This window comes from Lolium rigidum, chromosome 1 (assembly GCF_022539505.1).
Source record: "Lolium rigidum isolate FL_2022 chromosome 1, APGP_CSIRO_Lrig_0.1, whole genome shotgun sequence".
Classification (NCBI taxonomy): Eukaryota; Viridiplantae; Streptophyta; class Magnoliopsida; order Poales; family Poaceae; genus Lolium; species Lolium rigidum.
Window position 1 is genome coordinate 174,826,532 of NC_061508.1, and position 23,475 is coordinate 174,850,006.

A 23,475-nucleotide genomic window follows, 5' to 3' on the forward strand; every position below is an offset into this window, starting at 1 on the left:
CGACGACGAGCGTGAACCATTGATCTGCGTTTTAATCGAACGCCCCACGTTAGCTCATACCGTTTCGGGCGTTATGAGCGACTGACGGGTGGAGCCCCCTGTCAGGCAGCCCGCGCGTGCGTGGACGCGTGGTGGGCTGGCCTTGCGCAGTTCAAATCAATTCGGCCCAGTTAGTTTCCCGCCAGGCACATTTCATTCAAATTCGAATTTCCAAAATCCTGTTAAATTCAATACTGGACCCAACTTTGAAAATTCATAGAATCTGTTTGGCTTGGCCAACGTTAACAAATTTTATATTGTTGGAAAGACACAGAAAAGTTCTACAACATGCCACAGGTCCCACCTCAAGATCTGTTGTAGCAATAAAATGATAAAAAGAAGAAGGCAAGGACTTTTTCATATTCAAATAATTATTAAAAATCAACCAAAATATATATTGAGTTAATTCCAACTCCTATAGCTGACATTTGACTTACACTAATTGTTTCTGCAAGAAAATGGTGAGGTCACTTTGCATGATCATGCCCTAGTTTAATTAATGGACAATATGGCTAGTTTATTTAAGTAATATTGTCCAAAACTATTATACAATTCATATGAAGTATTTTACTTCATTTAAATCTTGTCTCAAGTGAATTCATGTGATGTTTGAACCCCTCGTCAAACACTCTTAGATGAAATACTTGGAGATTGAAATCATTTGTAGAATTATTAAATGGTATGAGGTGGTCTACCTCATTTAAATCATTTTCTCAAATAATGATAATGAATGGTTGACTTAGGTCAATATGAATTCATGTATGATTATTTGAGAAGTTAAATCTTAAGAAGATTTCAATGAAAGGAAATTATTTTTCTCAAGAACTAAATGGAAATTATTAATTATAGGAAATTACTTTTCTTTAATAAAGAAAACCAATGCACCTAATTATTTTATGTGTGTGCTTAACATAGTTTGTGTGAAGTAAAGATGAGCTTAGTATAGCTTTTGAGCTTGTTGAGTGATTATACCTCGTATTCAAATTTAGACGCTAGCACCGGAGAATACCAAGAGGAAGAAGGATTCTACCAAGAGGAGGAAGAAGAGAACCTTGAGAACTACCAAGGCAAGCTAATACTCTTGCAAAGTGCAAAGCCTCTTTGGGGCAAGGCACCATGATTCTTATCTTTCTTAACACAAGCCTATCCTAAGTTTATACCATATAAGTTTTATTTGTTGATTTTCAAAGAGTTGATTTAACTTGGTCTAGGTGAATAAGATTACTAGAGTAGCAAAGTTAGTCTCAAAGATAGCAAAGCAATGTAGCACCCCTCATGATTAGTGCTAGTGCTAAAATACTAAAACTTGACTACTCTAGATGGGAACATATGACTTGTTGAATTTGAACCTTGGAATGATGAATCATTCCATTGAATGATTTGAAGTTGAATGTGAACAAGAGAAGATAGTAATTTTTGACATAAACCTGATATTGGTTTGAATGCGATACCTTTCTAATTTTGAGTACCCCCACAATACCTGATTATGGGTAGGGCTTAACTGGAAATTTATACATCTTAGTATGGGTTCCCTCTGAACACACGTCATAGGGGTTATGCCGAGGCTGCCTCCGTTGCTGAGAAATGATGTGAATTGAGGTGAATTGTACGGCCAAGCCCTGTGCAGTTCCCAGGTTAACAGTTGGTTTTCACTGGGAGGCCAAGCTCATGGGGAGAGGTGCTCATACTAGAGTTTGTAAGTGAAAGGTTATGGTTGATGATCCGCGTACTGTGTTACGATGATTCGGGGTAATCCCAACGGATGAAATCAAATGTTGTGGCACAAGTGTGCAACCTCTGCAGAGTGTAAATCTATTCGAATAGCCGTGTCCACGGTTACGGACGGTTGGAAAGGCCATACAGTTACCGGTGTCAGATTTTGAAACTGTTGGTGAAATGAATGGTGACTTGGTGACTTGTTGATTTACAACAAATGTTTTGGGAATGACACTAATGTTCCCACTTGAGTTAGTTAGAACATGAATAAGCTTTGCTCAAATCTTATATTTACTAATTGGAGGCACCATAAGAGACACCACGTTAATCCACATCATCAAAATAATTAAGACAATTAGATCAAAAATTAATGGCTAAGATTAATCAAGAAAGTTGTGATTTATAATGTAACGTAAATATTACGATGACACGTTAGTTTAGCTATCTGTTGTTTGTTGTGCGCCAAAGATCGCGAGAAATTTAAATATATCTGCCACGAGGGTAGACATAGGTTGCGTCATATACACGTCCAAGTAAATGGATGCGGCCTGTTCAGAAATAAAGTAAACACGTTCGTGAATACCAGCCCTAAAGAGTCTGAGTAGTATACTACTCTAACGACAAGTCCTAAAGATTTTTTTTCCTTTTGAATGAGCGGGTGATCCCTAAGTTTACTTCCTATGTATACTTCCTAAAAAGGTCTCTAGATAAATAACTAATCAAGTACGTAGTTGTGGAGTTTTTTCCCCTTAGCAAAGAGCGGGGGAGAGGAACTCAATCGAGTACGTATGCTCAGCTATGAAAAAACAGCTTTAGGAAAATAATTAATTGCATGTGTAAGTCCATGTAGACAGCTTTGATACGTGCATCTGTAGACCATAAATATTTGATTAACTTATTTATTCTTACTAGCATCCTTTGCGAAAACATTATTGAGTCTGCGGGATCCATAAAAAATAACCATGCTAGCAAGAATTGAAACACAAATTCAATGTTCGGTATGATGGGATGTTGATGAATGTGCCGCGTCTACAGGCACACAGAAGGAGTCTGAGGGAAGTACTATCGATTTGTCTCGGCAATCTCACCTAGATGAAGTTGTAAGATCATATTTCTTAAATTTATAAAATTAATGTCCCTTGCCATTGGCCCCACTATGCGTAATATAATATTGTGAGACAATTAACGGCTGAAAAAGCATAATTGTAATTCATGCAATCAAATAACAAATACCCAAGGAATATAGGTCATATGGCTCCATGCCAAAAATTAAGAAAGGTACATGTCTATTAATAATCTATAAACAGGATTCAACGTTTGGTATGAAGGGATTTTGATGGTCGTGAACAGATGACAAGCGCACAGAAGGAGTCAATGAAGGGAGTACTGTCGATGTGGCTCGGAAAGCTCCTCCTAGATAAAGTTTTAAAATCATATTTCTTAAATAGTTACTAAAACCAATGTCGCTTGCCATTGGCCCACTATACGTAAATATAACATTGTGAGAAAATTAATGGTTGAAAAAGCATAATTCATTCAATCCAATAAAAAATATACCTAAGGAATATAGGTCCTATGTCTCCATGCCAACAATAAATAAAACAATTAGATACATATATATTAATAATCTATAAAAATATTTTCTATTATTTGTATTTTGTACAAAATTTTGCATGCCACAAGTAAAAAAAACTGCTAGCCCATGCAGGTGCATGGGTTAATGACTAGTACTTATGAACTAGAATTGGTTTATGCAAAATAACTAGAGCTTAGCACCCCTTACTCAAGTTGTTAGCACTTACATTAGTGTTAGTTTGCAAGTACCTAAAGTACTTACGGCTTTGTCCCTGGCTATTCAAATGGCCAGAGTATGAAGATGAACAGAACTACCAAGGAGATGACCAGCAGGACGCCTACGACAACTAGGAGTTTTCTGACGTCAAGCGTTGGCCTGTGGACTAGAGAGTCCCTTTATCTTTATGCTTCCGCTATGAACTTGTGTTTGTTCGTTGATCGATAGATCAACTATTTGTGTAATATGGATCATGTGATTCAAGTTGTAAGACAATATGGTTTGTAATAAATGATGACTATGATATTCGACTATTATGCCTCCAACAACATTATCCTGGGATTGCGATGAATGACATAATAGGCATCCAGACCTAAAAATCCGGGTGTTGACAAGTTGGTATCAGAGCCATTGTTTGACCTTAGAAAACCCTAGTTAGAATGGGCGTTCATAAAAACCTAACTTTGAAATGCAAATGAAGAGAATATTTATGAAAATTTACTCATACTCTTGTCTTTGAGGCTTTTTCGAAATTTGATGAATCATGCTCTTTTTTATTTGAATCTACTTAAAATTTTGCCACACTTGTTCACTCTCTAACTTACTGCTCCAATTCACTTTCAGATGGAGCCGAATGCACCCATCAACGCCAAGTTTTATCAACTTGGTAATGGAGGGAGTTTGATCTTCGAGCACGACCTCGACGCTGTCTCAGACTTCCTTGGACGCCCTCACCCTGAGTTCCACGGGATTCAGGTGAACGACCAGGCAGGAGGCGAGTTGCAGTGGATCATCACCGCCGACTTAAGGGGGAAGATGGAGCCTCCCACCTCGGAGAGGATCCTCTTCTCTTTCCGCGAGAGCAACTGGCTCGATTGACTCGCACGTGGCCTTCAGGAGGCACTTGCGCGCCTCTGTGGACAGAACATGGTGCGCCTACTTGCGTCCCGCTTCGCACATCTTGTGAGGCGTGATGCTATGGGAGTGCCTATGGAGCTGCAGCCGCACCCGGAGATGAGGCACCATGCTGAGCACCTGGACTTTATGCTGTACCACACTCAGAAGGAGTTAGACAACTCCCGTGCGTACGCGAACCAGACTCACCTTGCACTGGCCACTCATGGCGATGCCATCAAGATGTTGTCCAAGGACCGCAACAAGCTTCGCATGCAGCGTGCCAAGAGGGATGCTACTATTGTGCGCCTTCGCGCCCAGATAGCATCACTAGAGGCCACTGTCAAGGCCCAGGAGGATTAGCTGAGAGAGATGGAGGATGACGAGGTTGGTATCGACATTCAGGGAGGAGACGCCTTCCTGAGTGACGATGACGACTTTGAGGAGGACGGTTTCACTGAGGAGGAGGATTACGCGTTCCTGGAGCCAGGACCTGACGACGTCGTTCCCATCGACATTGAGGATGAGGGTAGTTGCACTTGATCACTGATGTAGGTGTGAGTTGTATCCCGCCCCTTGTATCGTAGCATGAGAATGGTTCTTAAAACCATGGGAAGTGTTGGTATGTTAGTTTGTAATGTGTTATGTTGAATGAATGAATGTTTGTGTTTGTCATCAAAAGCATTCAAGTTTTACAAGTTTTGAACTCACTCAAAATAAACCATAGAAATTTCCCTCTTATCTTATAATCTTCTGTATATTCAGATGGCCCCTCCCAATCGCGACAACGCCATGATGCAACTGCTGCAAACCTTGCTAGCTGACAAGGAGACTGAAAGAGCTGAACGTCAAGCCAACATCGCAGCACTGCAAAACCTTGCTAACCAAGGCCATGGGAACCATGATCACCCCGGATCAAAGCTCAAGAACTTCCAAAACACCAACCCTGCGGTGTTTAGCAAGACTGAAGAACCCCTTGATGCCGATGACTGGATCCAGACTATGGAAAACAACTTGGAAGTCGCCGGAGTAGAAGCCAATGAGAAGGTCCTGTTTGCAACCCACTACCTTGCTGGACCAGCCCGAGCCTGGTGGACTAGCACCCGTGCCATGAACGGAGGTCAAGTCATGACTTGGGCAGAATTCAAGCTCAAGTTCAGCAAGTACCATGTGCCCCCAGGTCTTATCAAAAAGATGAGGGATGAGTTCCGCGAACTCAAACAAGGAAGGATGACGGTGGTAGAATACCGCGACAGGTTTCTTACACTTTCAAGGTACGCCCCCGATGAGACCGACACCACTGAGAAGAGGCAGGAGAGATTCCTGAACGGACTGCATGATGAGATGCAGACTATCCTTGTCAACATCCCCTTCGCCGACCTGGAAGCCTTAGTGGACTCCGCCATTCAGATGGAAGGCAAGTTGAACCAAGCCAATGAAAACCGCAAACGCCGCATGATGCACTAGAGTGGGCCCAGCAATACTCCAAAGTATCGCCCCAGCTCAAGCGGAGGTTTTGCCCCCAGAAACAACAAGCCCCAGATGCATACTTCACGCCCGGGTTTTCAGAACCGGAGTGGAGGAAACTCCAGGCCATGAGGCCACCCCAACAAAAACCATAACTACCAGAACAACACCAATAACTTCAACCGCGCCCCAATGCGAGCCCCCAACACCAACAACAACAACACCAACACCGCTCCAAGGACTGGGAGCAACGCCATCCCCGTCGCAACCAAGGACAAGACCACCATCACTTGCTATGAGTGCGGTGTAGTGGGACACTACTCCAACGAGTGCCCCAAGAGGCTCGCCAAGCTCGCCGGCAACACTGCTGCACCTGCTCAGCAGCAACGCCGCATTTCCACCGGAAAGAAGTTCGCCCCCAACAACCCCAATAACCACAACGGTCGCATTTTCCACATGAATGCCGAAGAAGCCCAGGAAGCACCAGATGTTGTACTGGGTATGTTTCCTGTCAACTCAGTACCTGCCAGAGTGTTGTTTGATTCCGGAGCATCTCATTCTTTTGTCACTGAAGACTTTGCATCCACAAGTAAAATTCAACCAATCAGTTTGAAACATGTTATGATAGTTCAAATCCCCGGATCAACCACTAAAGCAAGAAAATTTTGTGCCCATCAGAATACATGAAGTAGATTTCTATGCCAACCTGATTATTCTGGGAACCAAAGGTTTGGAAATAGTGCTGGGTATGGATTGGATGGCCAAACATCATGGAATGATTGACTGTGCCAAGAAAGCCATCACCATGACCAGTAGCACCGGTATCATAGTAGAACATGTCTCTGAAAGACTGCCCAGAAAATTTACCTACAACCAAAGTGTAGCCAAGCCAACCTTGGATCAGATCAGGGTCGTCTGTCGATACCCTGATGTGTTTCCTGATGGTCTACCCGGTATGCCCCCAGATCGGGATATCGAGTTTATCATCGAGTTAATCCCCGGAACCGGACCTATAGCCCAGAGAGCCTATAGCATGAACCCAGCAGAGCTAGTGGAACTGAAGAAGCAACTGGATGAACTGCTAGCCAAAGGTCTGATTCGACCAAGTGCGTCGCCTTGGAGATCCCCAGTTTTGTTTGTGGACAAGAAAGACGGTGCCAGTCGTTTATGCACGGACTATCGTAAGCTTAACGATGTCACCATCAAAAACAAATACCCCTTGCCGAAGATAGAAGACCTGTTTGACCAGCTGACCGGTGCCATAGTATTCTCGAAGATTGATCTCAGGACTAGATACCATCAACTGAAGATTCGTGCATTGGACATTCCCAAAACTACCTTTACCACCAGATATGGATTGCATGAGTACAATGTCATGTCATTTGGATTGACCAATCCCCCCGCTTATTTCATGAACCTCATGACTAAGATCTTTATGAACTTTCTGGATAAGTTTGTTGTCGTTTTCATCGATGACATCCTAATCTAATCCAAGTCTGAAGAAGAACATGAGCAACACCTAGAAGCTGTCCTAGATACCCTTAGAGAACATCAGCTGTATGCTAAGTTCAGCAAATGTGAGTTTTGGTTGAAGGAAGTAGGATTCCTGGGACATATCTAGTCTGCAGGAGGAATTCCCGTAGATCCCGCCAAGATCAAGACTGTTGCAGAATGGAAAGCCCCAACCACCCAGACCGAGGTCCGCGCTTTTCTTGGATTAGCCGGATATTACCGCAGATTTGTCGAAGGCTTTTCGAGCATCGCTCGATGATACGTCTCAAACGTAACTATAATTTCTTATGTTCCATGCTACTTTCATGATGATACTCACATGTTTTATACACATTATATGTCATATTTATGCGTTTTCCGGAACTAACCTATTGACGAGATGCCGAAGGGCCAGTTCCTGTTTTCTGTTGTTTTTGGTTCCAGAAATCCTCGTAACGAAATATTCTCGGAATTGGACGAAATCAACGCCCAGAGTCTTAGAATTGGACGAAATCAACGCCCAGAGTCTTAGAATTGGACGAAGCTTCCAGAACACCCGAGAGTCGCCAGAGGGGGGCCACAGGCCCACCACACACCAGGCTGGCGCGGCCAGGGTGTGGGCCACGCCGTCCTACTATGACACCGCCTCGTCGACCCTCCGACTCCGCCTCTTCGCCTATATAAAGGTCCCTAACCTAAAACACGATACGGAAAAGCCACGGTACGAGAAACCTTCCAGAGCCGCCGCCATCGCGAAGCCAAGATCTGGGGGACAGGAGTCTCTGTTCCGGCACGCCGCCGGGACGGGGAAGTGCCCCCGGAAGGCTCCTCCATCGACACCACCGCCATCTTCATCAACGCTGCTGTCTCCCATGAGGAGGGAGTAGTTCTCCATCGAGGCTCGGGGCTGTACCGGTAGCTATGTGGTTAATCTCTCTTCTATGTGCTTCAATACAATAATCTCATGAGCTGCCTTACATGATTGAGATTCATATGATGATGCTTGTAATCTAGATGTCATTATGCTAGTCAAGTGGGTTTTACTTATGTGATCTCCGGAGACTCCTTGTCCCACGTGTGTAAAGGTGACAGTGTGTGCACCGTGTGGGTCTCTTATGCTATATTTCACAGAATACTTATTCACTATTATGAATGGCATAGTGAAGTGCTTATTTATATCCATTTATGATTGCAATGTGTTTTGTATCACAATTTATCTGTGTGCTACTCTAGTGATGTTATTAAAGTAGTTTATTCCTCCCGCACGGTGTAATGGTGACGAGTGTGTGCATCGTGTAGTACTTGGCGTAGGCTATGATTGTGATCTCTTGTAGATTATGAAGTTAACTATTGCTATGATAGTATTGATGTGATCTATTCCTCCTTTCTTATTGTGAAGGTGACAGTGTGCATGCTATGTTAGTACTTGGTTTGGTTATTTTGATCTGTTATGCACTCTAAGGTTATTTAAATATGAACATTGAATATTGTGGAGCTTGTTAACTCCGGCATTGAGTGTTCGTGTAATCCTACACAGTTAGTGGTGTTCATCATCCAACAAGAGGGTGTAGAGTCTAGCATCTATCTATTTATTCTGTTATGTGATCAATGTTGAGAGTGTCCACTAGTGAAAGTATAATCCCTAGGCCTTGTTCCTAAATACTGCTATCGCTGCTTGTTTACTGTTTTACTGCATCTTTACTTCCTGCAATATTAATACCATCAACTGCACGCCAGCAAGCACTTTTCTGGTGCAATTGCTACTGCTCATACTTATTCATACCACCTGTATTTCACTATCTCTTCGCCGAACTAGTGCACCTATTAGGTGTGTTGGGGACACAAGAGACTTCTTGCTTTGTGGTTGCAGGGTTGCTTGAGAGGGATATCTTTGACCTCTTCCTCCCTGAGTTCGATAAACCTTGGGTGATCCACTTAAGGGAAAACTGCTGCTGTTCTACAAACTTCTGCTCTTGGAGGCCCAACACTGTCTACAGGAATAGAAGCGTGCGTAGACATCACTCGACCAATGACCCACTGCTGAAGAAGGACAAGAAGTTCGAATGGACTGACAAATGTGAAGAGAGTTTCCAACAACTCAAGCTTAGACTGACCTCAGCCCCAATTCTGATCATGCCGGACATCACCAAACCTTTTGACGTCTACTGCGATGCATCCAAGATTGGTCTTGGATGTGTGCTGATGCAAGAAGGCAAAGTGATATCTTATCTGTCCCGGCAACTGAAGCAGCATGAGCAAAATTATCGAACCCATGACCTCGAGCTTGCAGCGGTAGTGTTAGCACTGAAAGTATGGCGTCATTACCTCATGGGTAATCGCTGCGAGATCTATTCGTATCACAAGAGCCTGAAGTATATCTTCACCCAGAAGGAGTTGAATATGAGGCAAAGAAGATGATTAGAGTTGATCAAGGATTACGATATGGAAATTCACTACCACCCCGGCAAGGCCAATGTGGTAGCGGATGCGCTGAGTAGACTGCCGTGTCAGTTGAACTCAATGATAGCAGAAGAACAACCGAGCCTATACCAGGAGTTTGAACAGTTTAGAATGGAGCTAGTTAGTGAAGGATTCCTAGCCAGCATAGAGCTACAACCCACCTTGATTGGTCAGATCAAGGAAGCTCAGAAGGGAAATGCCAGCATTGACGGAATCAAGACCCAGATAGCCGCAGGAAAAGCACCGGGATTCACCGTAGATGAAGAAGGAGTTCTTTGGTACAACGGACGCCTATGTGTACCGTCAGACTCAGAGTTGAAGCAAGTCATTCTGAAGGAAGCCCATGACACCTTATACTCTATTCATCCCGGAGGTACCAAGATGTATCAAGATCTGAAGGAACAATTCTGGTGGCATGGAATGAAGAGGGAGATTGGAAGCTACATCGCCAAGTGTGACATCTGTCAACGAGACAAGGCGGAACATCAGCGACCCGCAGGACTGCTGCAACCACTACAGATTCCAGAATGGAAGTGGGACTCTGTAGGAATGGACTTTATCATAGGTTTTCCCAAATCCAGCAAAGGAAATGACTCGATATGGGTAGTTGTCCATAGGTTGACCAAGGTAGCCCATTTCATCGCTGTCAAGACCACCTATCAAGGCCCGAAGTTAGCTGAGCTGTACATCTCCAGAATAGTCGCCCTGCACGGAACCCCGAAGTCAATAGTGTCAGATAGAGGATCACAATTCACCTCAAGATTCTGGCAGAAAGTGCATGAAGGACTTGGAACCCGTCTGAATTTCAGCACCGCCTATCACCCCAAGACCGATGGACAGACCGAGAGAGTCAACCAGATACTGGAGGACATGCTGAGAGCATGTGTACTGGAATATGGATCCAAGTGGGAAGACTGCTTGCCTTACGCAGAATTCTCATACAACAACAGTTACCAAGCCAGCCTACAAATGGCCCCCTTTGAAGCCCTGTACGGAAGGAAGTGCCTGATGCGTGTAGTTGACACGTCCGTTGGGAACCCCAAGAGGAAGGTGTGATGCGCACAATAGCAAGTTTCCCTCAGTAAGAAACCAAGGTTTAATCGAACCAGTAGGAGCCAAGAAGCACGTCGAAGGTTGATGGCGGCGGGATGTAGTGCGGCGCAACACCAGGGATTCCGGCGCCAACGTGGAACCTGCACAACACAACCAAAGTACTTTGCCCCAACGAAACAGTGAGGTTGTCAATCTCACCGGCTTGCTGTAACAAAGGATTAGATGTATAGTGTGGATGATGATTGTTTGCAGAAAATAGTAGAACAAGTATTGCAGTAAATTGTATTCAATGTAAAAGAATGGACCGGGGTCCACAGTTCACTAGAGGTGTCTCTCCCATAAGATAAATAGCATGTTGGGTGAACAAATTACAGTCGGGCAATTGACAAATAGAGAGGGCATGAACATGCACATACATGATATGATGAGTATAGTGAGATTTAATTGGGCATTACGACAAAGTACATAGACCGCTATCCAGCATGCATCTATGCCTAAAAAGTCCACCTTCAGGTTATCATCCGAACCCCTTCCGGTATTAAGTTGCAAACAACAGACAATTGCATTAATTATGGTGCGTAATGTAATCAATAACTACATCCTCGGACATAGCATCAATGTTTTATCCCTAGTGGCAACAACACATCCACAACCTTAGAACTTTCTGTCACTGTCCCAGATTTAATGGAGGCATGAACCCACTATCGAGCATAAATACTCCCTCTTGGAGTTAAGAGTAAAAACTTGGCCAGAGCCTCTACTAATAACGGAGAGCATGCAAGATCATAAACAACACATAGGTAATAATATTCTCTATCCATCGGATCCCGACAAACACAACATATAGCATTACAGATAGATGATCTTGATCATGTTAGGCAGCTCACAAGATCCGACAATGAAGCACATAAGGAGAAGACGACCATCTAGCTACTGCTATGGACCCATAGTCCAGGGGTGAACTACTCACTCATCACTCCGGAGGCGACCATGGCGGTGAAGAGTCCTCCGGGAGATGATTCCCCTCTCCGGCAGGGTGCCGGAGGCGATCTCCTGAATCCCCCGAGATGGGATTGGCGGCGGCGGCGTCTCAGTAAGGTTTTCCGTATCGTGGCTCTCGGTACTGGGGGTTTCGCGACGAAGACTATATGTAGGCGGAAGGGCAGGTCAGGGGGCCACACGAGGGCCCCACACGCCAGGGCCACGCCGCCAAGGCCCAGGCCACGCCGCCCTGTTGTGGCGGCGCCTCGTGGCCCCACTTCGTAAGTCCTCCGGTCTTCTGGAAGCTTCGTGTAAAAATAGGCCCCTGGGCGTTGATTTCGTCCAATTCCGAGAATATTTCCTTACTAGGATTTCTGAAACCAAAAATAGCAGAAAACATCAACTGGCTCTTCGGCATCTCGTTAATAGATTAGTGCCGGAAAATGCATAAATATGACATAAAGTATGCATAAAACATGTAGATATCATCAATAATGTCGCATGGAACATAAGAAATTATCGATACGTCGGAGACGTATCAGCATCCCCAAGCTTAGTTCATGCTCGTCCCGAGCAGCTAAACGATAACAAAGATAATTTCTGGAGTGACATGCCATCATAACCTTGATCATACTATTGTAAGCATATGTAATGAATGCAGCGATCAAAACAATGGTAATGACATGAGTAAACAAATGAATCACAAAGCAAAGACTTTTCATGAATAGTACTTTCAAGACAAGCATCAATAAGACTTGCATAAGAGTAAACTCATAAAGCAATAAATCAAAGTAAAGGTATTGAAGCAACACAAAGGAAGATTGAGTTTCAGAGGTTGCTTTCAACTTATAACATGTATATCTCATGGATATTGTCAATGTAAAGTAATATAACAAGTGCAATATGCAAGTATGTAGGAATCAATGCACAGTTCACACAAGTGTTTGCTTCTTGAGGTGGAGAGAGATAGGTGAACTGACTCAACATAAAAGTAAAAGAAAGGCCCTTTGCAGAGGGAAGCATTGATTGCTATATTTGTGCTAGAGCTTTTGGTTTTGAAAACAAGAAACAATTTTGTCAACGGTAGTAATAAAGCATATGTGTTATGTAAATTATATCTTACAAGTTGCAAGCCTCATGCATACTATACTAATAGTGCCCGCACCTTGTCCTAATTAGCTTGGATTACCGGGATTATCATCGCAATACACATGTTTTAACCAAGTGTCACAAAGGGGTACCTCTATGCCGCCTGTACAAAGGTCTAAGGAGAAAGCTCGCATTTGGATTTCTCGCTTTTGATTATTCTCAACTTAGACATCCATACCGGGACAACATAGACAACAGATAATGGACTCCTCTTTAATGCATAAGCAATTAGCAACAATTAATGTTCTCATATGAGATTGAGGATATATGTCCAAAACTGAAACTTCCACCATGATTCATGGCTTTAGTTAGCGGCCCAATGTTCTTCTCTAACATTATGCATGCTCTAACCATTAAATGAGTGGTAAATCTCCCTTACTTCAGACAAGACGGACATGCATAGCAACTCACATGATATTCAACAAAGAGTAGTTGATGGCGTCCCCAGGAACATGGTTATCGCACAACAAACAACTTAATAAGAGATAAAGTGCATAACTACATATTCAATACCACAATAGTTTTTAAGCTATTTGTCCCATGAGCTATATATTGCAAAGGTAAAGAATGGAAATTTTAAAGGTAGCACTCAAGCAATTTACTTTGGAATGGCGGAGAAATACCATGTAGTAGGTAGGTATGGTGGACACAAATGTCATAGTGGTTGGCTCAAGGATTTTGGATGCATGAGAAGTATTCCCTCTCGATACAAGGTTTAGGCTAGCAAGGTTATTTGAAACAAACACAAGGATGAACCGGTGCAGCAAAACTCACATAAAATACATATTGTAAACATTATAAGACTCTACACCGTCTTCCTTGTTGTTCAAAACTCAATACTAGAAATTATCTAGACTTTAGAGAGACCAATTATGCAAACCAAATTTTAGCAAGCTCTATGTATTTCTTCATTAATAGGTGCAAAGTATATGATGCAAGAGCTTAAACATGAGCACAACAATTTCCAAGTATCAAATTATTCAAGACATTTTAGAATTACTACCTGTAGCATTTCCCGATTCCAACCATATAACAATTTAACGAAGAAGATTCAACCTTCGCCATGAATACTATGAGTAAAGCCTAAGGATATATTTGTCCATATGCAACAGAGGAGCGTGTCTCTCTCCCACACAATGAATGCTAAGATCCATTTTATTCAAACAAAAACAAAAACAAACCGACGCTCCAACAAAGCACATAAGATGTGATGGAATAAAAATATAGTTTCAGGGGAGGAACCTGATAATGTTGTCGATGAAGAAGGGGATGCCTTGGGCATCCCCAAGCTTAGACGCTTGAGTCTTCTTAAAATATGCAGGGGTGAACCACCGGGGCATCCCCAAGCTTAGAGCTTTCACTCTCCTTGATCATATTGTATCATCTCCCTCTCTTGATCCTTGAAAACTTCCTCCACACCAAACTCAAAACAACTCATTAGAGGGTTAGTGCACAATTAAAATTTACATGTTCAGAGGTGACATAATCATTCTTAACACTTCGGACATTGCACAAAGCTACTGGACATTAATGGAACAAAGAAATTCATCCAACATAGCAAAAGAGGCAATGCGAAATAAAAGGCAGAATCTGTCAAAACGAACGAGTTCGTAAAGACGAATTTTATTGAGGCACCAGACTTGCTCAGATGAAAATGCTCAAATTGAATTAAAGTTGCGTACATATCCGAGGATCACTCAAGTAAATTGGCATAATTTTCTGAGTTACCTACGGAGAATTAGGCCCAGATTCGTGACAACAAAGAAATGCTGTTTACGTGCAGTAATCCAAATCTAATATGAACCTTACTATCAACGACTTTACTTGGCACAACAATGCACAAAACTAAGATAAGGAGAGGTTGCTACAGTAGTAACAACTTCCAAGACTCAAATATAAAATAAAAGTACTGTAGTAAAAACATGGGTTGTCTCCCATAAGCGCTTTTCTTTAACGCCTTTCAGCTAGGCGCAGAAAGTGTATATCAAGTGTTATCAAGAGATGAAGCATCAACATCATAATTTGTTCTAATAATAGAATCAAAAGGTAACTTCATTCTCTTTCTAGGGAAGTGTTCCATACCTTTCTTTAGAGGAAATGGATATTTAATATTACCTTCCTTCATATCAATGATAGCTCCAACAGTTCAAAGAAAAGGTCTTCCCAATATAATGGGACAAGATGCATTGCATTCAATATCCAAGACAACAAAATCAACGGGGACAAGGTTATTGTTAACGGTAATGCGAACATTATCAACTTTCCCCAAAGGTTTCTTTGTAGAATGATCAGCAAGATTAACATCCAAATAACAATTTTTCAATGGTGGCAAGTCAAGCATATTATAGATTTTCTCAGGCATAACGGAAATACTTGCACCAAGATCACATAAAGCATTACAACCAAAGTCACTGACCTTCATCTTAATGATGGGCTCCCAACCATCCTCTAGCTTCCTAGGAATAGAAGCTTCACGTTCTAGTTTCTCTTCTCTAGCTTTTATGAGAGCATTCGTAATATGTTTTGTAAATGCCAAATTTATAGCACTAGCATTGGGACTTTTAGCAAGCATTTGTAAGAACTTTATGACTTCAGAGATGTGGCAATCATCAAAATCCAAACCATTATAATCTAAAGCAATGGGATCATCGTCCCCAATGTTGGAAAAAATTTCAGCAGTTTTATCAATTTCAGCAGTTTTAGCAGTTTCGGGCAATTTTGCACGCTTTGCACTAGGAGTAGTAACATTGCCAACACCAATTATTTTACCATTATTAGTAGGAGGTGCAGCAACTTGTGAATCCTTAACATTACTAGTGGTGGTAATAGTCCAAACTTTAGCTACATTATTCTCTTTAGCTAGTTTTTCATTTTCTTCTCTTTCCCACCTAGCATGCAATTCAGCCATCAATCTTATATTCTCATTAATTCTAACTGTGATGGCATTTGCTGTAGTAACAATTTTATTTTCAATATCCTTATTAGGCATAACTTTCGATTTTAAAAGATCAACATCAGAGGCAAGTCTATCAACCTTAGAAGCAAGAATATCAATTTTATCAAGCTTTTCCTCAACAGATTTGTTAAAAGCAGTTTGTGTACTAATAAATTCTTTAAGCATAGCTTCAAGTCCAGGGGGTGTGTTCCTATTATTGTTGTAAGAATTCCCATAAGAATTACCATAACTATTACCATTAGCAGAAGGATATGGCCTATAGTTATTACTAGAATTGTTCCGATAAGCATTGTTGTTGAAATTATTATTTTTAATGAAGTTTACATCAACATGTTCTTCTTGAGCAACCAATGAAGCTAACGGAACATTATTAGGATCAACATTAGTCCTATCATTCACAAGCATAGACATAATAGCATCAATCTGATCACTCAAGGAAGAGGTTTCTTCGACAGAATTTGCCTTCTTACCTTGTGGAGCTCTTTCCGTGTGCCATTCAGAGTAATTAATCATCATATTATCAAGAAGCTTTGTTGCTTCACCAAGAGTGATGGACATAAAGGTATCTCCAGCAGCTGAATCTAGGTTCCGCGAAGAAAAGTTCAGATCCTGCATAAAAGGTTTGGATAATCATCCAAGTAGTCGGTCCATGGGTTGGGCAATTTTTAACCAAAGATTTCATTCTTTCCCAAGCTTGTGCAACATGCTCATTATCCAATTGTTTAAAATTCATTATGCTACTCCTCAAAGATATAATTTTAGCAGGGGGATAATATCTACCAATAAAAGCATCCTTGCATTTAGTCCATGAATCAATACTATTTCTAGGCGAGAGATAGCAACCAATCTTTAGCTCTTCCTCTTAAAGAGAAAGGAAACAATTTTAATTTTATAATGTCACCATCTACATCCTTATACTTTTGCATTTCACACAATTCAACAAAATTATTGAGATGGGCAGCGAGCATCATCGGAACTAACACCGAGAAAATTGCTCTCTCATAACAAGATTCGATAAAGCGAGGTTTAATTTCAAAGAATTCTGCTGTAGTAGCAGAGTGGAGCAATAGGTGTGCATAAGAAATCATTATTATTTGTGGTTGTGAAGTCACACAACTTAGTATTTTCAGGAGTACCCATTTTAGCAGTAGTAAATAAAGCAAACTAGATAAAATAAATGCAAGTAACTAATTTTTTTTGTGTTTTTGACATAGAGAACAAGACAGTAAATAAAGTAAAGCTAGCAACTAATTTTTTTGTGTTTTGATATAATGCAGCAAACAAGAAAGTAAATAAAATAAAGCAAGACAAAAACAAAGTAAAGAGATTGGATTGTGGAGACTCCCCTTGCAGCGTGTCTTGATCTCCCCGGCAACGGCGCCAGAAATTTTCTTGATGCGTGTAGTTGACACATCCGTTGGGAACCCCAAGAGAAAGGTGTGATGCGCACAGTAGCAAGTTTCCCTCAGTAAGAAACCAAGGTTTAATCGAACCAGTAGGAGCCAAGAAGCACGTCGAAGGTTGATGGCGGCGGGATGTAGTGCGGCGCAACACCAGGGATTCCGGCGCCAACGTGGAACCTGCACAACACAACCAAAGTACTTTGCCCCAACGAAACGAGTGAGGTTGTCAATCTCACCGGCTTGCTGTAACAAAGGATTAGATGTATAGTGTGGATGATGATTGTTTGCAGAAAACGAGTAGAACAAGTATTGCAGTAAATTGTATTCAATGTAAAAGAATGGACCGGGGTCCACGAGTTCACTAGAGGTGTCTCTCCCATAAGATAAATAGCATGTTGGGTGAACAAATTATAGTCGGGCAATTGACAAATAGAGAGGGCATGACCATGCACATACATGATATGATTAGTATAGTGAGATTTAATTGGGCATTACGACAAAGTACATAGACCGCTATCCAGCATGCATCTATGCCTAAAAAGTCCACCTTCGAGGTTATCATCCGAACCCCTTCCGGTATTAAGTTGCAAACAACGAGACAATTGCATTAAGTATGGTGCGCAATGTAATCAATAACTACATCCTCGGACATAGCATCAATGTTTTATCCCTAGTGGCAACAGCACATCCACAACCTTAGAACTTTCCGTCACTCGTCCCGGATTTAATGGAGGCATGAACCCACTATCGAGCATAAATACTCCCTCTTGGAGTTAAGAGTAAAAACTTGGCCAGAGCCTCTACTAATAACGGAGAGCATGCAAGATCATAAACAACACATAGGTAATAGATTGATAATCAACATAACATAATATTCTCTATCCATCGGATCCCGACAAACACAACATATAGCATTACAGATAGATGATCTTGATCATGTTAGGAAGCTCACAAGATCCGACAATGAAGCACATAAGGAGAAGACGACCATCTAGCTACTGCTATGGACCCATAGTCCAGGGGTGAACTACTCACTCATCACTCCGGAGGCGATCATGGCGGTGAAGAGTCCTCCGGGAGATGATTCCCCTCTCCGGCAGGGTGCCGGAGGCGATCTCCTGAATCCCCCGAGATGGGATTGGCGGCGGCGGCGTCTCGGTAAGGTTTTCTGTATCGTGGCTCTCGGTACTGGGGGTTTTGCAATGAAGACTATATGTAGGCGGAAGGGCAGGTCAGGGGGCCACACGAGGGCCCCACACGCCAGGGCCGCGCGGCCAAGTCCCAGGCCGCGCCGCCCTGTTTCGTAAGTCCTCCGGTCTTCTGGAAGCTTCGTTTAAAAATAGGCCCCTGGGCGTTGATTTCGTCCAATTCCGAGAATATTTGCTTACTAGGATTTCTGAAACCAAAAACAGCAGAAAACAGCAACTGGCTCTTCGGCATCTCGTTAATAGGTTAGTGCCGGAAAATGCATAAATATGACATAAAGTATGCATAAAACATGTAGATATCATCAATAATGTGGCATGGAACATAAGAAATTATGGATACGTCGGAGACGTATCAATGCCGTACCCCTCTGAGTTGGTCGGAAGTCGGAGAAAGTCAAGTCTTTGGACCCGATGTTCTTCGTGAAGCTGAAGAGAAGGTGCACAAGATCCGCGACTACCTCAAGAAGGCGCAATCAAGGCAGAAGAGTTACGCCGACAAGAGACGCTAAGAGATGACCTTCGAGATCGGAGATTTTGTCTATCTCAAGGTATCCCCCCTGAATGGAATGCAGAGATTTCAGCTGAAAGGAAAGCTTGCACCCCGATATGTCGGACCCTTCAAAGTTCTGAGTCGCCGAGGAGAAGTATCCTATCAACTGGAGTTGCCTGAAGAAATGTCGGCTGTGCACGACGTGTTTCACATCTCACTCCTCCGGAAGTGGCTGGAAGTCCCCGAGAAGACCGAAGTGTTCAAGAACATCGATCACCGTTCAGTGGATATCAACCAAGACTTGACGTACCGCGAAGTGCTGATTCGCATCTTGGAAGAAGCTTACAGAACCACCCGCACCCGGAGCATCAAGTTTCAGAAGATACAGTGGAGCAACCATACTGAAGATGAAGCCACCTGGGAGCGAGAGGAAGACATGAAGAAAGAATACCCAGATCTCTTTAGTACCTAATTTTTCTTTAAGATCTCGGGACGAGATCTTTTGTAAGGGTGAAGGGTTTGTAACATCCCAAATTTCAAATAAAAGAGAGAAGAAGAATTCCAGAGATTCAAAATTTAGAACCAACAAAAACTTTTAAATTGCATATAGTACCCTGGATAGGACTTGTGCATTTTGAGTGATATGCCATGATGATTGTTTTATTGTTTATGTGATGAACTCTAAAACCCTAAAGTGATCAAGTGAAGATCACCAAACAAATAAATCAAAAAAAGAAAGAAATCAAATAAGAGATAAACCCTAAAAACCCTAACATATGACCTATGCCATTTTTGCAAATTTTGACCCTAGACCCATTTGAACTTCACCATTATTTGCAATATGATATTAAAGATTTATTACAACTTTGGGAATCAAAGAAACACCATTTAAATCAAATCCAAAAATCAAAATCTACTCACATAGAATAATGGTCATTTTTGACAATTACATTCTGGTCACCACTTTGAGCCTCTCTATTTCAAGATTTCTAAACTAAACAAATCCCACTCTTTGCATGTCATCCAAGTACACAACAAGATGAACAACTTTTGTAAAGAGCATCACACCAAATTCATTTTGGATCAAAAGTTATGAGCAAGCAAAGAGAGGACTTTGAAACATTTGCAAGATTCCCAATTTCCAAACTTTGATCAAACCAAGCCTTGTCTTGGCCACCACTTGACCTAGCATTGACCTCTGGACACCACTACACCTAGCCCATGCAAGAAGACACCATGGACACGGCCAAAACATGGCTGGCCATGGCCATGCCGGCCCCGTTCCACCTCGACGCACCACCCCTCTCTCCCTGCCTCTCCAACCCTCACCACCTTGCCAAACGCGTCGCCCACGATCTCCTGGAATCGCCCGTACTCGCCGTTGAACGAGAGGACGACGCCACGACCCGCAACGGCCGCGCCCAGTACGTCCCAGGTACGCCGCCAACGGCATGGCGACGTCACCCGTGCACAGACGCGCGCGACACGGCCACGCGGCGTTCGCCGTACCTCGCCGTACCCCGACCACCTTCGCGCGCCCTGGTACCTTCCTCGCCACGCGTAGCTCGTCGGACATGCTCGCGTCACCACCTAGCGCCTACGGTCGCCGGCAAGGACAAGACCGCCAGCCACGGCCGCGCCAGTACGCGCACGGCCCCGACCACCGTACGCCTCGCATTAACTCGCCGCGGACGCTCGCGGATTCGTCGTACCCTCCCGATCGTCGCTGCGTCACTGCCTAGCCCTCTAGCTCGCCGGAGACGCCGCGCCCACGACGACCAGCTCCCTGCCTCGCAGCACCCCCTCCCTCCTATAAATAGAGGCCTCCCCGGACCAAACCAAGCACACCACCATGACCACCTCTCACTACCGCTTCGCCTCGCACTGTTAGCCACCTCGATTGACGCCGGAGCAAGCCCAATTGGACGATCGGAGCGGCCAGTACCCGGAGGTTGCCGCCGTCGATTGGAGCCGCCCCTGGAGCCGCCGCCGGTACCAGGAGCATCGTCGTTGTCTACACCTTCATCGAGCCCACTGCCAACCCTAGCTGGAGCCACGGTGACCTCTCCGACCCCCTACCCGAGCCGCCGGTGAGCCCCTCTCTCGCCGTCGATGACGACGAGCGTGAACCGTTGATCTGCGTTTTAATCCAACGCCCCACGTTAGCTCATACCATTTCGGGCGTTATGAGCGACTGACGGGTGGAGCCCCCTGTCAGGCAGCCCGCGCGTGCATGGACGCGTGGTGGGCTGGCCTTGCGCAGTTTAAATCAATTCGGCCCAGTTAGTTTCCCACCAGGCCCATTTCATTCAAATTCGAATTTCCAAAATCCTGTTAAATTCAATACTGGACCCAACTTTGAAAATTCATAGAATCTGTTTGGCTTGGCCAACTTTAACAAATTTTATATTGTTGGAAAGCCACATAAAAGTTCTACAACATGCCAATGGTCCCACCTCAAGATCTGGTGTAGAAATAAAATGATGAAAAGAAGAAGTCAGGGACTTTTTCATATTCAAATAACTATTAAAAATCAACCAAAATATATATTGAGTTAATTCCAACTCCTATAGCTCACATTTGACTTACACTAATTGTTTCTGAAAGAAAATGGTGTGGTAACTTTGCATGATCATGCCCTAGTTTAATTAATGGACAATATGGCTAGTTTATTTAAGTAATATTGTCCAAAACTATTATACAATTCATATGAAGTATTTTACTTCATTTAAATATTGTATCAAGTGAATTCATGTGATGTTTGAACCCCTGGTCAAACACTCATAGATGAAATACTTGGAGATTGAAATCATTTGTAGAATTATTAAATGGTATGAGGTGGGCTACCTCATTTAAATCATTTTCTCAAATAATGATAATGAATGGTTGACTTACGTCAATATGAATTCATGTATGATTATTTGAGAAGTTAAATCTTAAGAAGATTTCGATGAAAGGAAATTATTTTTCTCAAGAACTAAATGGAAATTATTAATTATAGGAAATTACTTTTCTTTAATAAAGAAAACCAATGCACCTAATTATTTTATGTGTGTGCTTAACATAGTTTGTGTGAAGTAATGATGAACTTAGTATAGCTTTTGAGCTTGTTGAGTGATTATACCTCGTATTCAAATTTAGACGCCAGCACCGGAGAATACCAAGAGGAAGAAGGATTCTACCAAGAGGAGGAAGAAGAGAACCTTGAGAACTACCAAGGCAAGCTAATACTCTTGCAAAGTGCAAAGCCTCTTTGGGGCAAGGCACCATGATTCTTATCTTTCTTAACACAAGCCTATCCTAAGTTTATACCATACAAGTTTTACTTGTTGATTTTCAAAGTGTTGATTTAACTTGGTCTAGGTGAATAAGATTACTAGAGTAGCAAAGTTAGTCTCAAAGATAGCAAAGCAATGTAGCACCCCTCATGATTAGTGCTAGTGCTAAAATACTAAAACTTCACTACTCTAGATGGGAACATATGACTTGTTGAATTTGAAACCTAGGAATGATGAATCATTCCATTGAATGATTTGAAGTTGAATGTGAACAAGAGAAGATAGTGATTTTTGACATAAACCTGATATTGGTTTGAATGCGATACCTTTCCAATTTTGAGTACCCCCACAATACCTGATTATGGGTAGGGCTTAACTGGAAATTTATACATCTTAGTATGGGTTCCCTCTGAACACACATCGTAGGGGTTATGCCGATGCTGCCTCCGTTGCTGAGAAATGATGTGAATTGAGGTGAATTGTACGGCCAAGCCCTGTGCAGTTCCCAGGTTAACAGTTGGTTTTCACTGGGAGGCCAAGCTCATGGGGAGAGGTGCTCATACAAGAGTTTGTAAGTGAAAGGTTATGGTTGATGATCCGCGTACTGTGTTACGATGATTCGGGGTAATCCCGACGGATGAAATCAAATGTTGTGGCACAAGTGTGCAACCTCTGCAGAGTGTAAATCTATTCGAATAGCCGTGTCCACGGTTACGGACGGTTGGAAAGGCCATACAGTTACCGGTGTCAGATTTTGAAAATGTTGGTGAAATGAATGGTGACTTGGTGACTTGTTGATTTACAACAAATGTTTTGGGAATGACACTAATGTTCCCACTTGAGTTAGTTAGAACATGAATAAGCTTTGCTCAAATACTTATGAACTAGAATTGGTTTATGCAAAATAACTAGAGCTTAGCACCCCTTACTCAAGTTTGTAGCACTTACATTAGTGTTAGTTTGCAAGTACCTAAAGTACTTACGGCTTTGTCCCTGGCTATTCAAATGGCCAGAGTATGAAGATGAACAGAACTACCAAGGAGATGACCAGCAGGACGCCTACGACAACTAGGAGTTTTCTGACGTCAAGCGTTGGCC